Raw genomic sequence first — 16,253 nt, forward strand, 5'->3', positions numbered from 1 at the left:
ATCACTGGAGCAAAGTATTCGGCGGCTGTGGCATGGAGGTACAATAACATCTCATATTTTAAAAACTGGTTTCAGTTTATTTTTTTCTGCGAAAACATGAAAGGAATAACCCGTTGTCCTCTTTTCTCTTCCTGTTATTTTTTCTTACATGTTTGTTAAGACTATTCTGGAGAAAATGGGCATCCAGCGGAAGGTGACAGCGATGACCAGCTTCTGGAGCTGATCAGGGAGGACATGAGGCTGCAGAGGGAGGCAGAGCAGCAGAGGGCACAGGAGAGAAGGAAGAACTTTGACAGCTTTTTTACTTTGCTAGAAAAAAATGGTTAATAAAGATTAAACATGTACATATAAAAGAAATATCTAAATAAAAACAGTTCTGCATTAAACTCTTGAATTTTATTTGTTGTTTACAAATGAGAATTGTTTACTAGAGGGTATCCGCTGGGTCTTAAAAGTCTTAAAAGGTGATAAATCGGTTTTGGTCAAATTAAGACCCTTAGACAATATTAAAAACTTTTATCACATATTTGCTCAGGCTCAGCTTGTCGAAAGTGTTTTCTCTTAATTAGCTCTCCAACAGTCAAGGAAATGATTAAAGATCTAAATAAAACTTCGAGCTCCATCGTTTAAAGTTCTTCTCCCTTCTGCTCAGCGGTTCCACGGTTGCTAGGCGACGGAACGTTCGCCGAGGGAGTGGCGGGAGTTCATGAAGGCTAGGCCTGTCCAAATTCACAGCCGTTAACATCCGGTCTACCCGGCCGACGGAGGACCCAGCCCACGTCGGCCGAGTAGGCTGGGTCCTTCGAAGGATGCAGACCCTGAATTGAGACACAGCCAGTGTATATTTAGAAAGAGTAAATGAAATTAAATTTCTTGGTGTGATCATTGACCATAAGCTCTGTTGGAAGCCACACATTACTTATGTTCGGGGGAAATTGGCACGGGTCGTTGCCATCCTGGGGAAAGCAAAGATGATGTTGGATCAGAAAGCCCTGCACATGTTATACTGTGCTTTACTACTGCCATATATGAGTTACTGTGTAGAGGTCTGGGGAAACACACACAAAAGTAACTTACAGACCACGACTATAATACAGTAAAAGGCCATTAGAATTAGGGCTGCAACAACGAATCGATAAATTCGATGAAAATCGATTACTAAAAGCGTTGGCAACGAATTGCGTCATCGATTCATTGTGTCGCACAACTCTTCCAAAGCCTCCCCCCCCTTCCCGCCCGCCGTTGCGCGAAGACCGGATCAAGTCAGATCAGCGCGAGGGAAAGCCGGCAGGTGTTTGGAAGAGGAACATGGCAGAAGCAGCGAGACCCAAAAAAGTAGAAACTTCTAAAGTTTGGGAGCATTTTCAGTTAAATCAGGCGAAGACATTCGTTACCTGCAACGTTAGTAGGTCAGACTTAGCATGGCACGGGAGTGCTGCAGTGATGATGCAGCATCTTAAACGCAAGCATGTCGGAATCATCAGCGAGGAAGGAGAGAGCTCGGTGTCCGGGTAAGTTTAAAACCTAATTAAACCACAATTAACAACAATAATAATAATAATAATAAATCACACACAAAGTTGTGAACATTTTAATTTCCTTTCTGAACTATTTCTGTTGAGTTTTAATGTTTAAATCTGTTCGCTTGTTACTGACAGCAGCTACGTTTAAGTTTCACTTCCTGTTGTGACTGAAGCTGCTGCAGCATGGAGGTGTAGTTCTCAGTCATCCTGGACATGAACATCCTGAGAGTTTTAGCTGGAAACAGCTGCACGTTTCTGGATATGTTGGAGACATTTAGCCTCTCATCCCAGAGGCTGCTTCCAGACGTTGGTTGTGGTCAGAAACAAACACACTGGTCGTGCTGCAAGTCGTCTTCTTTTTGTCTCCAAAACATGTTTTTGTCTGAATGAAGGTGATGTTGTTGTTCATAGAGTTAAAATTCATGTTGAAGTTAAGATTATTTCATCCAGTAGGACCTGTGGTTAGCTGGCTCGTGTAAAACATGGAATGTCTTGAAAGAATCGGAATCGGGAATCGATAGGAACCGGAACCGAAACGAGGAATTGGAATCGGAATCGTTCAAAATGAAACGATGCCCAACCCTATCAGGCTGCTGTCAGAGGTAACCCACAGCTTACAACTGCTCCACTTATCCACTAAACTGTTTATATCAGAGCAGCTTCCCTCAGCGTAACCCAACAGAACCACTAACAGCTAGAGGCGTGAATCTTTACTAGTCTCTCCATCATTGGGTCAACGATTCCATATCTCTGCATCACGATTATTTGATATGGATTTGTTTCATTGATGATTAGAAGATGTCAGATGTTTGTTAATTCAACAGGCCGTAGGACGATGTACAAGGGCCAAACACTTTAAACATTACAGAAGATTTAACAACAGTTCCTCCTTCACCATCTCAGGCTGATGCTAACATCTCAAAACATACTGAAAACCTAGAGGACACGTCCAATTCCTGCCTTTCATTTAGGGTGACCAGATGTCCCGCTTTGTGCAGGACAGTCCCGCATTTTCGCTACTTTTCACGTGTCCCGCAAATTGAGACTCATGTCCCGCATTATTGACAGTTTCCCGTTTCGAGTTTCAATCTTATGAAAGAAACTGGAGACATCTTCCCGTTGCTGTCAATCAAACGGAGGCGGGACTTTAACGCAGATCCGGAGCGCGTGTGGAGCGCACCCGAACCACCAAAACAAGCGTGAGCGAGCACGGGGGAGAAAATGCTGTAAACTGGTGAATTAAACGTGTTCAGAGATACTCTCAGAGTCTTTGATGTTTCTGAGTCATTCTTCATGTCTCGGCGCGGAGTCTGATATAAGAGGTCCAAAGCAGGTTTTCCAGTAATTAGACAGGTCCATGATAAACACAGTGGAGGCTCTAACACAGACAAGGTGCTGCGGTTTCAGATACCTGCGTGCACGCTGAGCCCCTTAAAGCACAGTGAAGAAATAATGAGAATAAATGGAAGCTTTCATCACTTATTCTCAGAAATTTGAGGCAAAAAGTAACTCTAAGAAGCTTTTATTAGATCTGATTTTTTTAGAGATTAGAATCTGATGTTTATCCTCACCTAAAATCTAGAAGAGATTTGTTGTCATATTTAAAAAATCGTTTTGTTTTTTTAATTATGAAAAAAATAGCAACAAAGTATGGATAGTTTTTCTATGAGATGCTGATTTTAGTGGCAAATTAATTAAAAACAAACAGAAATAGATCTACAAAATATTACTGGTACTTTAACTGTCATTCTGTTGTGGAAAACAATCGATGAAAACTCTGAAAAGCTGCTTAAACGTGCATGTTTTTATTATTGTGGGCCTATCTGTGTTATTAAAATGATCAGAGCCACTAGAGTCATGTTGTGGTAACGTGAGAGGAACTGTGAAATAGTAAAGCTTTTGCTGTATGCTTCTTCGTGTTGAATTCAAGTTAAATATATACAAGAACTATATGACGATAATAAGAATGATAATTTTATGTATTTGTAACAGTGATGTTAGGGCTAAAAGCCAGAATATAGGTTTTGTTTGTTTGTTTCTCATTACATTGGAACTTCTCGTTGTCCCACATTTGGCACGTTGGGACATGGTCACGCTACTTTCATGAGGTTATAACAGTGTTTCCCTTACACAAGCGTAGCCGTGGTGGCCCGCCACGGCTGAAATCCCACCGCCACGCCTACAAGATCCCAAGTTTTTTTTTTTTTGCGCCGTTTCCCGAAGAAGCAGCAGGAACTACTGTGTTGTTGCTTGTGATCACAGCCGGCAGGCAGCAAGGAGGAGGCAGGGCAGGGTGGTTACAGCTAGGGATGAGCGTACGGATAAAGCATTTTTGACGAATACGAGCATGAAACGAGTGTAAAACTCGTAAATACTACTGTACTAGATTATGGTGATCTTATATATATGAATGCTTCTTTAACTGTGCTACAAAAACTGGACTCAGTTTACCATGCGTCTCTGAGATTCATCACAAACTGTAGAGCCATAACACATCGCTGTGAATTATATTCACGAGTGAAATGGCCGTCATTGGCAATAAGACAAAATCATTGGTATGTTTTTATTTACAAGGCAGTGTTTGGATTGCTACCTCCTTATATTTGCACTTTAATCACACGAAAAAATGTTGATTCCCATTCTTTAAGGTCTAACGATCAGTTGCTACTTTCTGTTCCTTTTGCTCGCACACAGTTGGGAAAGAGAGCCTTCGCCTGCTCTGCTCCTTCTGCTGCAGAAAACCTGGGAAATGACTGAGCAGGTTTCACTAAATGCCTTCAAAACCAACTGAAAGCTTCAGAGACTGCATTAGTAACTTGTAACTGCTTTTAATGATTGAGTGTTTTATCATTGTCATTGTGTTGCAACTGTTTGGAATTTTGCTGCCTCTTGGCCAGGACACCCTCGTAAAAGAGGTTCTTAACCTCAATGGGTCTCCATCCTGGTTAAATAAAGGTTAAATAAAATAAATTAAAAATATATCTGTAATCGTGCTGAAGAAAAATCCTCATTGGGTAACTGACTGTCTTCACGCTCTGTGATTGGCCAGTCACATAGAGTGCCCGCCCCTCCCTACACACAAAACTCAGCAGCCGGGAGCTCAGTCAGCTCGGCCCAGGCATCCACGCACACACACAGACAGTAATGTTCACTGTAATGCATCTTGATGTTCTTAACAAATAAATCAAAGATATTGGTCAGTAATGCCAAATATGTAAATTTGTGTTTCAGTCATTTTTATACTGGCTTAAAAATACTTCATTAAGTCTACTAAGCAGGGGTGTAGAAGGTGTTTAACAGGGCCAGCCCAGTAATGCTCTTGGACCAAAATAAAGGGGGGCAGAAGGAAAGGTTTTTCCAGACGCCAAGAAAACTTAAATGCCACCCCCCCACCCCTGCAAAGTGTGTCACTGAAAGTTTAAAACAGAAATTATTCTTTTGCAAATATTGGTGTATTCACCTTTAATACTAGTTATTAAAATGCAGCAGTTGCTGGATTGGTGCAGTTCAGAGTGGAGGGCATCAAATAAAGCAATATTAACATAAAGGTGAGACGTGTCATAATTATAATATATTTAATATAATATAATTAATATTTAAGGATCTGCCTCAAAGTCATCTTACTCCTGTTCATCATCATCATCACCGATGGTGAGACCGGTTGGCACAATAACTGTCCTCCTCCATTTTCCAGAGAAATCTTAGTTTAAAACAGCAAAATATATTCAACATTATAATTGTTATTACTGTTACCATAAATATTAAGATTATGTCTAAAAAACAGCAGATTTTACCTAAAAATATTCATAATTTCTTTTACTTGTTCAGGACTCATGTTCAAAAATGGCAGGTGTGATTTTCATGCTATTTTACCAACTTCATGAGTTTACCATCTATACTCATGTATCCTTATTTAGCACATTCAGTCTACCTGGTGATGCTAGTTTCATAAACCTAGCAGTGTTCGTTTTAGAGATCTGACCGTAAACATGACAGCAGTTCTCTGGCTCTGCACAGACCAATATTTGACGCGTTATAGCTCCGCGCTGATTGGTCAAACGGTGCTGTGGTGCAAACGTGACAAGACCAAGCCCCCATAATTCGGGTCTGAAATTGAAGCCAACACGGAAGTGACAAAAATTGCAGTTCCACCCTCATCCACTAGGGGCTGGTGTCAGAAGTGAGCAAATCCTCATTGACTCCCATGTTAAAAACACCAATTTCACAGCAGAAATAAACATGTTTACAGCCTGGTACCAGAACATGTTTTTGGTTTAAATGATCTAGTTTACACTCATGACAACTCTGAGGGGGGTGAATTTCTTTTTGTCACTCTTCTGTTTAAGTGTATTAAAAGCCTAAAAGTCTGAATAATTAATGAGCATCAGACCCACGTGACCGCAGAGCTAGCTCCGGGGAAAGGCCTTAACCTGAGCCTCACTGTTGTTTACAACATGGCATTCCAGGATTTTTTAACTGCGTCCTCGTCTTTTCCGACAGTGCGAGCCATTTATCTCCAAGAATTATTAACAACATGTTGATCACAGTTATCTTTGAGAGCTGAATCATACAAATGTCTGTATTTACGAACCTCTGCCATACTAGTTCTTGCCGGTCCGCCATGTTTTTCCACATCCGACCACCCGCGTGGTTAGAAAATTTCCTAGGTGCGCGGTGTGGAAAGTTTGGGCCATGCAGAGGCGCGGTGGAGGGGTGTGGTTGTTAAAATGACGCAATTTTGCCGCGCGGACCTCGCGGACGCATCAAGCATAAACCAACCTTAAAGCACCAATGCAGAAAAATTGAGCACTTGTGGAAGAAAACCCATCCCCACGTCCATCTGCTGCACCTAAAGGACCTTCTGACATCCTTTAACTCTGCAGTCAGAGACACTAGGGTTTCCTACTTTTCCAACCTGGTGTCCCAGAGCAAAGGGAACCCCAAGGAGCTGTTTAACACCATCCGCAGCATCGTCTCTCCTGCCTCTCCTACAGCCTCCATCCACTCTGTTGCAGACTGTGAGAACTTTCTGTCTTTCTTTGTGGACAAAGTCAATAAGGTTAGATCTAGCATCTCTCCTTCAAAACAATGTTGATTATGGTGTGTGTGTGTGTGTGTGTGTCTGTGTGTGTGTGTGTGTGTGTGTGTGTGTGGGTGTGTGTGAGAGAGAGAGAGAGAGTGAGAGTGAGTGAGAGAGTTAAAATATTTTTTTTTAAACCCGACCGGAGCAGAGGCAGTGACCGACACATGTACGAGCCGTTTTCAGCTCTGTCTTGTCAAATGCAGTTTTACTCGTTTCACGCTCGTATTCGTTAAAAATGCTTTATCCGTACCGGATACTAGTCTGAAACAAGTATCTGGCTCATCCCTAGCTGTAACCACCCTGCCCTGCCTCCTCCTCCTTGCTGCCTGCCGGCTGTGATCACAGGCAATAACAGAGTAGTTCCCGCTGCTTCTTCGGGAAACAGCGCAAAAAAAAAAATCTATAAAATGGGATCTTGTAGGTGTGGCGCTAGGATTGCAGCCGTGGAACCAATGCAGTATCATTAACGTATAAAAGAAAGAGTAATGGTCCAAAGACCAATCCTTGTGGTACTCCACAACTAATATTATGTATAGAGGATTTTATATTATTAATTTCCACAAACTGTTGTCGGTTCATCAAATAACTTCGGACCCACTCGTGCTACTCCTCTAATCCCGTATTTGTATAATTTATCTAATAATATTACATGATCCAGCGTATCAAATGCTTTTTGTAAATTTACAAAACACTCACCAAATATTGTTTATTATCTATTGCTATTGAAATCTCTTCTACTAAGTCAGTTATTGCTGTTGCAGTTGAATGATTAGAACGAAACCCATATTGACTATTACGCAAAACACTACGCCTATTAATAAACTTTTCCAATCTAACAACAAATAATTTTACCAGAATTTTTGAAAACTGCGGAAGCAGTGATATTGGCCTATAATTAGAGTATTCATGCTTATTTTCACACTTAGAGTGGTATCACTAGCAGTTTTCATATTTTCTGGAAATATTCCTTTAACAAATGATAGATTGCATATATATGTAAAAGGTTTAATAACTAAGTCTATGACGTTTTTCACAAGAGACATATTCATATCGACATAATCATTTGAAGTCTCATTTGGACACTATTGGATTATTTTTAATATTTCACTCTCATCTACTTTATCAAGAAAAATACTATCCACAATATCTTTTATTATTTTTCCAGTATTATCATTTTTAACTTTAGGAATTTGTTTAGCTAAATTTGAGCCGATGTTCACAAAAAATGTATTAAAAGTCATTTACTATTTATTTTAATCATAAATATCCATCGTTTTTTATCAAGTAATTTGGCATTTGTGGTTGTACTTTATCTTTTTTTTAGAAGTTTACTAATTACACCCCATGTGTTATTTGTGTTATCCTTGTTTTTATTTAAAAATTGACTGTAATACTCACTTTTCTGACGTTTTATAATCCATAACAATTTGTTTTTATATTTTTATATCTCACTTCTGATTCTTTTGTCCTAAGCTTCAAAAACCTTATATATGAATAATTTTTTTCTTGCAGGCCTTTTTATACCATTTGTCATCCACGGTTTGTTAATTTTCTTGGCATTACCTCCTATTTTGATCATTTTACAGTTCTTATTGTACAAAGTCAACAGTATGTTCATGAAGGTATTATAAGCAATATTCATGTCATCTTTGTACACATCATCCCATTTCTGCTTCTTTAGGTCTTCTTTAAAGGCATTCAGTGCTGTGACTGATCTATTTCTTACATATACTTCTGTTGTGTCTTGGACAGGTTCGCACTCAAGAACAGAAAATATGGGAAGGTGGTCACTCACATCCATCAGTAAAATTCCACCTAATAACAACGTATCTTCTGTTGTCATGTTAGTAAAAATATTATCAATAATAGTTGCACTATGTGTTGTAATCCTAGTTGGTTTAGTGATCATAGGAAACAACCCTGTGCTATACATAAACTCCTCTGATATATTCTGCCCTCCCTCTAGATCTACATTAAAATCACCACAAAGAAACAGTTTTACTTTGAGACTTATCAAACACCTCAATTATTCCATCTGTAAATTTCTCTAGACATGACCCAGGTTTCCAACACATGTGATGATAATATTCTTACACATTTCATTGATCATCTCTACTGTAGCCATTTCCATAATATTACTAATAACAGTTGTCATGTGCCCCACAAGTTTACATTTGAATTTAACATGTACACTGTCTGCTTTTGCATCGTTCTACTTTAGTTCCTATCAACTATTTACAGTTCTAAAGGGTTTGGTGTTTTTAACCAGCATTTGCTTGGTCACAATGTTGGATTTGTGTATCTTAGACACTAGCTCCGCCTAGTAGAAGTGGTCCAATGAAATAGACTGGTGTCCTGGTGAAGCCACAACAACCTGGTGCTAAACACGACAGCGGAGGTTGTTGTGGACAACTCCCCCCATAACCCTGTCTGACACCCCCATAACAATGGTGGACTCATGCATCTTCCTGGGCACCACCGTAAGCCAGGACCCCCAGTGGGAGCCCACCATCACCTCCAACATAAAAAGGCCCAGCAGAGGATGAACTTCCTGATGGAGCTGAAGAAATTCAACCTATCACCACAGTCGATGAGGCAGTTCTACACCGCAGTCATCGAGTCATCCTCACCTCTTCCACCACCGTGTGGTACGCTGGAGCTACCATCAGAGACAAGAAGAAGCTGCAGCGTGTTGTACGCTCTGCTGAGAAGGTCATTGGCTGCTAACTCCCTCCATACAGGATCTGTACTCCTCCAGATCACTGAGGCGTGCAGGTCGGACCACAGCTGACCCGTCTCACACTGGACACAGTCACTTCTACTCGCTACCATCTGGGAGGAAGCTCCGATCCATCCCGACCAGAACCTCTCGCTACAACAAGAGTTTCTTCCCCTCTGCTGTCAGACTCATGAACAACAATCGTAGACCTGCCCAGTCCAGCTGCTTTGTTTCAGTCACGACCTGTGTTGTGTTTGCACCTGACCCGCTCTGGCCTGTAGCTACACTGACTTATATAAAGTAGCTGCTTCACTAATTATTGATTCCCTTTATTATTATTTCATTGTGTTTATTTCTTAATTCTATTTTTTACTTATTTATTTATAGTTTCCTGCACCAAGAACCGCAGCAGTTTCCTAAAGCTGTTATTCTCACACACGACAATAAAACCTGAGTCTGAACGGATCAAATCCTGATGCACTTCGACAGAATAGATGTTTAATATTGATGTTACTGTGCGTTTTGGGGCTCATCAGTGACATCACTCACTACCAAAGCAGTCTCAATGTGCCGACTTCTGTGCAAAGTTCTAAAAGGGTTGAATTTGAATGGAGACAATAGCTGAGGGGACCGGGACATCCTATGTCCTGGTCAACTTCCTCATTCCAGGATCATGTAGCCTATAGCACACGATCAGCAGAAAATAGCCCGAATGAAGCATCCCTACTTTAAACTGGTGACAAACAAGCAAAGCCATGTTTTAAGTTGTCTAAAACATAACTTCATTTATTACCTGAGTTGATTGAGAAGGTGGCTTCCTCACGGCTGGTTTGGTGTCTCCGCAATAGTATGGAGTCCTGAAGGAACACTTGATCCATGAGATAACAGGAAAAGTGGGGTGGGTCGCCCAGAGAAACGTGTTTATGACTCTGAGACATCTTTAAATGTGCCAGACTGCTAAGCAGTACTGACAGAGGCTGTAACAGTCCTTTGTTGTAGTTTTCTTTTTTAATCTTTACAACCGAAGTAACTAATGATAGAAGTAAGTGGGCTGCATAATCAGCCAGACAAGGAAAAGATGCTTAAACTGAAGAGGCGGAAGATGGGATGACATGTGGAAAAAAAAAAGTCTTCAGTTTCTTCTTGGACTTGGTAGCATTGTGTGAACTTGGTGACATTTGGGTTTTAGCTGGCAGGACAATTGTGCTTCTGGCGACTTTTCTGCTGTTGTTCTAACAGGAGCAAAGAAAAAATCTTCGGCCAAAGCATTTTACTGAGGACAAACTGTCCACATCCAGGGATCCCAGAGAGGGCCAAGAGGGTGGAACTAAACCTACAAAATCAATCAGAAACACTCCCGGAACACTGGAAATGAGTTAGTTAGAGACAGAAAGCAGCACAAACACATGGACAACGTCTCCACACACCAACACAACTTTAGCTCCGGACGCTAAGGCGGCTAAGCTAACGAGCTAAAAGTATCTTCACGTATTTACTGCTGCACCATGACTCGAAGCCTCTGCAGCTTCCTGAGGCCGGAGCAGCTTAAAACTAACAAACGGAAGTCATCAGTGAGACATAGAGACAGACATCTCTAGCAGCTTTTTAAAACTAACAAAATAAAAACCCGTCACCACACCAAGTTATTGAAAACAGCCACTTTTATAGTGTTTACGTCTATTAAACATAATTATAGTTAGGCTACTCCACCGAGTATGATCAATACTTTCACATTCTATTCATAGCCCAAAAACCGAGACTTGGTGCATCTGACTTTAAACATTATTGCGTTAGTTGATTTAAGCTAGCAATGCTAACTACTAGCCAAGCTTAGCAGTGGTTCCTTCCTACTGTAGCAACTCATGGCCCCACGTGGAGCACAACTGACAGGTATACACATAGCATTACGACCAATGATCGACTTTAACCGTACATACAGAAAATGTGTTATATACAACTACCACCGCCCCGTCAGGTTCTTCTGAGCGTGCTAACAGGCCACTGACCCGCTTACACATTCAGATGACTGCGTAGTAATTACCGTAGTATTTTCACTGTCCTGGTATAAGTCAGCTGTACACGAACCAGGTGTAGACAATAAGAGGTGAAACTGGTGTTAACTGGTTCTTTACAATATTAAGATGTCTAAAAGCTCTGAGATACTCAGAGTCAGGCTCTCAATCCCGCAGACAATTGACTAATCCAAAATGGCGTCCACAGCGTCAAGTGGGAGGAGCTATCATCCTCCCAGGTAAATAAAGTGGACTTACTGTTTTTGCTTTTACATGACAACCTTTCTCAGTTCAACGTGAATATATATATTTTTTCTTTATTTAGTAAATTTGCAACTTTGACCATGTTAAGTCCAAAATTTAAATTCAAAAGGAGCAGTTAACATGCTATAACATTAGTAAATATAGACAGCAACAAGAGACAAAAGAGCATACAGAACAAGTAGAGTACAGCTTTCAATGAGGGTACAGCATTTCTCATATTGAATTAGGAAACCACTTTTGGAAGTTCAGCTTTCTGTTTATATATAGATTTTCGTTATATTTGTTGAAGTGTTTCAGGAATTTCAGATATAATTGAAATTCTATTAAAAACATTGAAGACAGGGGATGATTGTAAAATTCGTAGTTTATGGATAACACATTTGGCTAAACAGAGGATGCTTTTATAGCAGAGTTCTTTATCTTTATTATTGAATATAATTTCAAATATTATCATATCTTTAGTGATGTGAACTGGGAGGAGTAATTTTATTTTGATCCACATCTCTAGCTTTTTCCAGAACAATTGTGTTTTCTGACATTTGTAAACTATATGATCTATAGTTTCTATGTGACTTTCGCAAAAGGAGTAGTTGTTGCTATCAATATTAAAATGAGCTCTTAATAATTATTTTGAAGGATAGATTGCATTCATTATTTTAAAGTGGGTTTCTTTAGCTTTCGGTGGTATAGGAAATTTTAGGTAGATAGTTCTTATCTTCTCAATTGATATTTTATCAAATTTGTAAATTAAGTTATTTTTTTGTTTGTTTTTCCAGGAAATAAAGATTCATTTAAGGCTGATCTTATTGTAAGATTGTTGCATTTTCTGTCAGTTAACAGAAGATCTTTAATAGATAACATAGGAAGGGTTGGAATCGAACATTGATGTTTTAGGTATTTCCGGGCTTGGATGATAAATTGTTTTGGAAGTGCATTATGTAACCTGTTAAAGTCAAGTTCAGAAGCCTTAAAATTGTATCTTCTGCAGAGATTGTCATAATTCAAGAGCTGACCATCTACATCCATTAAGTGTATAATAGACCATATATTGTTATCTAACCAATCTTTATAGAATAGTGATTTGTTTCGGTGCAATATAAATTGATTGTTCCAAATGATTATAGAGTGTGGTGAGTAGTTATGTACATATATCATTTTCCAATACAATAAAATTTGTTTATGGAACTCTGAAAGTGTAATGGGGAGTTTGTTTATGTTGTAGTCAGTTAGGAGAAGAATTTTTAAGCCACCAATTTTGTTAAAAATGTAATTGGAGATACTATACCAAAAGGCGTGTGGGTGATTTAACCAACTAATCTTTGGGGTGCCATTAAGACATTCAAAGTCAATGACCTTTAAACCTCCATCTTTTATTTCTTTAGTCATGTGAGCCTTTTTAAGGTAGTGTGGTTTGTTTCTCCAAATAAAGTTAGTTTGTTTGATTTATTTTTTTAATTAGGTAGTTTGGTAAGACAAGGTTACTGGTTGGATAAACTAATCTTGATAAACATTCCATTTTGGTGAGATAGATACGACCTAGAATAGAAAGGTCACGTTGGAGCCACAGGTTAAGTTTAGAATTTCCTTCTTTAAGTTTATTTTCAAAGTTTAAGACTGAATTAAGTTTAGGGTTTTTATTGATAGTCACTCCTAGATATTTAACCTCAGATTTGATAGGGATATTACGTATTTCAGAGCTGTAGAAAGAGAGAGATGCGACACGCTTTGAACTCGCCGACTCGCGGTCACGGGGTTCATGGAACTCTCAGTAGTTCCAAACATCCCAGCGCCGTAAGTCCGTTTGAACGGCGTATGGTGGGACAAATCACAAAAATTGAATACTGTCATACTTCTCCTGATGATTTATGGTAATTATTGAATAATATTATATATTATATTATATATTATGTCCTAACTCCTTCACAAAGTAGCCTATTTATTTATTTTCTTACCATTAGTAGGAAGACAAACACCCGTGACTGTTCTACATTACAGGAACACGACAGTCCTAACACACTGTAGAACACATACATTACTATAATATGTTACAGAAATAAATTTGATGTAGTAATGCAACACACTGTTCTAATATATGCATATTTAATAACTTTAAATCCCACAAGAAGCCCTAAACTCGAGTTGTAATATCCATTTTAAAGTGGGTTGACCATAAAAAGCTAGAATTCTGCTCCAGCGTACCTTGAAGAAAACATGTAGCTGTTAATGCTTTGAATGATGATCTATTATGTTCAGTAGAATACATTTTACAGTCATTACTTTATATATTTATATGAAGACAGTACATGCATCTATAACCCAGTTTATCTGGCTTCTATAGCAACTAATTAAAAAGAAAATCGCAATAAAACTGTATGGTTCATCACAGTAGATAAAAAAAAGTTTGTTAATTGTGAAAAAATGAACACCAAACTTGTACAACATGTATAATAGCATTTTTAATAAAGCATTTTACCAACATTATGTTTAGTCATTACATGTGCACAAATAAGCTGAATCATTAATTATGAGCAATGTACTCAAGACCTAATGAAACTCTTTTGAATAACTTTATTTTGATTATTATTAAAATAAAATCTGTCCGTGGGTTAAAATTTGAAGTCACTAATTTTAGGGTTGGATAAAAATTTTAAATGTAATTTTTACATTTCTATATTTTTGGTTTAGTTCAATATTTCTATATGTACAAAAATAGTATTTTAATAATCCCTTTATAGGTTGATTATCTTACATGGGTGGCTGCGCTGCATATAGCAAACGGTCTGAGGGAGGAATCAGAATTACGGCTTACCCAAAGATGCAGAGAGAAGAAGACGATGGTTGGCTCAAGTCAGCAGGAGCAACCTCACCATCACCAGAGATCACAATAACAAAGAGCTGTGTGCAGTGAGTTTAACGTGCACTCTCACATGTTTTCTATCAAGGCTCTACATGTTCTGCTCTCAGCTGCACAAGGCTGCAATTAAACTGTTAAATGTGGCAGGAAATAAACTAATACACCACTCTACAGGCACATGTAGAGGAGGGACAGTTTACTAAGCCTAGGCAAGGCAAGGTGAGACTCAGGGCTGATGCTGAACCAAGGAGGAGGAAGGACCCCGCAGTGAGAAGTACAGCAGAACCACTGCATGTTGATCCACTGACCAGTGACCACACATGTTGTACTCAAGTAAACTGTGGTACCAATCTTTTGAAAAATTAGACATTTGTATTTATTTTATTTAAAAATTGTTCTTTATTCTAACAGTGCCATTATAATTTCAGAGAATGAGGAAAGCAGCAGCAGCAGTGAGGCAAATGAGATGAGGGAAAGTGAGGGGGGACATGAGATGGTATCAGGAGAGGGGGACATCCCAGGAAGCCATGAGGAGGAGAAAGGAACAGGCTATGCAACCAGGAAACCCAGCTGGAAAACCTAAGAGAACAAATAGAAAATCAAATAGGACTTACAACTCAGTTTTTCAGTGGGTTCAACGGGCTGCAGGTTTCTTCAGGACATGAGTATCCCTCTGCCTGGTGTTAGAACCCTGCAAAGACAAATGCAGCCCATTAAAGGCTGATTCATGCTTCTCCGTCAGCTCCGCAAGGGACAGACACGCATGGATTGACGGAAGCGTTTTGCTCTCATACTTCTCCGTCTCCTGGAGAGCGTTGCAAAGCAATTCCCTTGCAGGACACCAGAGGGCGTAGCGCTGTTCTGTTGTATCCTGTCATGCATCGGTCCAAAATAGTGTGTTTATATTGTGTTTTTTGTATATAAGAGACTTTTTAACACGGACAAATTTGTCTCTCATTCTTCTCCACCTCTTCATGCACTCCCCGCCTCTAACCCCACGTTTCCTGTCATTTCCGTCCACAAATAAAATGCCTGCTGCGTATCTTTTCACTCCTCCAGTTATGGGGGAATTAAACGTTCATACAGTATTTTAGAGTTTTTCTGCGAGGTATTCTTCAAGCTTGCCGTGTCTGCCGCTAGTTATCCTCGGCTCTCTTTATGTTTTTGAGGGTGCAATGGCGGCGGTGTAGACGACAGCGGTGCCCTGACCAATCACAAGCTTGCGTTCTCCGTCTCATTCGACGGTGGATGTTTTAAAAAAGTGGGCTTGACTCCGTACGTACTTGCGTGCCTGCCAAGGCAGTGATAATGGTGTTGCGTGTCTCCGCACTGACGCAGACGGAGAAGCATGACTCAGCCTTAAGCTGGAACCAGGTGTGTTAGGAGAGGTTTCTGACATGCTCAGTTTGAAGGTTAAAAATCTGACAGAGATGGAAAGAGAGTGTGTGCTCACTGTGGATGAGATGGCAATCACTCCAGGGCCAGCGGCGGCGCCAGGCAGGGTCTTGGGGGTCTCAAGACCCTGCCAAAAAACACCTTGACCCCTTATTTGACCCCCCAGCCCCTTCCTGAATTAAAAAAGAAATAAATTAAAATATATGAGTATATGTTTCTATTCAAACTATGCAGAACAATAATAATAATTTATTTGTTATATAAAAAATATAGACATAAGAGTCACTGCCACGCCCCATGAACGTTACTGCGCCTTACGTAATTGTGTTCAAGGTGCTGCCACTGAGTCGCGAGCCTGCGGGAGCTAGCTTAATGAAGCTAAAAATGGATCGCTTTATCATAC

At 39.7% G+C, this 16,253-nt stretch overlaps 1 protein-coding gene across 1 annotated transcript in view; it reads right to left on the reverse strand.

Annotated features, from left to right (window-relative positions):
- The window catches only part of zc3h11a (zinc finger CCCH-type containing 11A), an 84,096-nt gene extending 72,590 nt beyond the window's left edge, over window positions 1-11,506 (reverse strand). Inside the window, exons 1-2 of the mRNA XM_070549107.1 lie at window positions 11,367-11,506; window positions 10,119-10,182 (exon numbers count right to left, since the gene is read on the reverse strand). The gene's annotated coding sequence lies outside the window, so the exon portion shown is untranslated. The remainder of the gene's footprint in view (window positions 1-10,118; window positions 10,183-11,366) is intronic.
- Window positions 11,507-16,253: the final 4,747 nt, after the last annotated feature.

This window comes from Nothobranchius furzeri, chromosome 3 (genome assembly GCF_043380555.1).
Source record: "Nothobranchius furzeri strain GRZ-AD chromosome 3, NfurGRZ-RIMD1, whole genome shotgun sequence".
NCBI classification, from domain to species: Eukaryota; Metazoa; Chordata; class Actinopteri; order Cyprinodontiformes; family Nothobranchiidae; genus Nothobranchius; species Nothobranchius furzeri.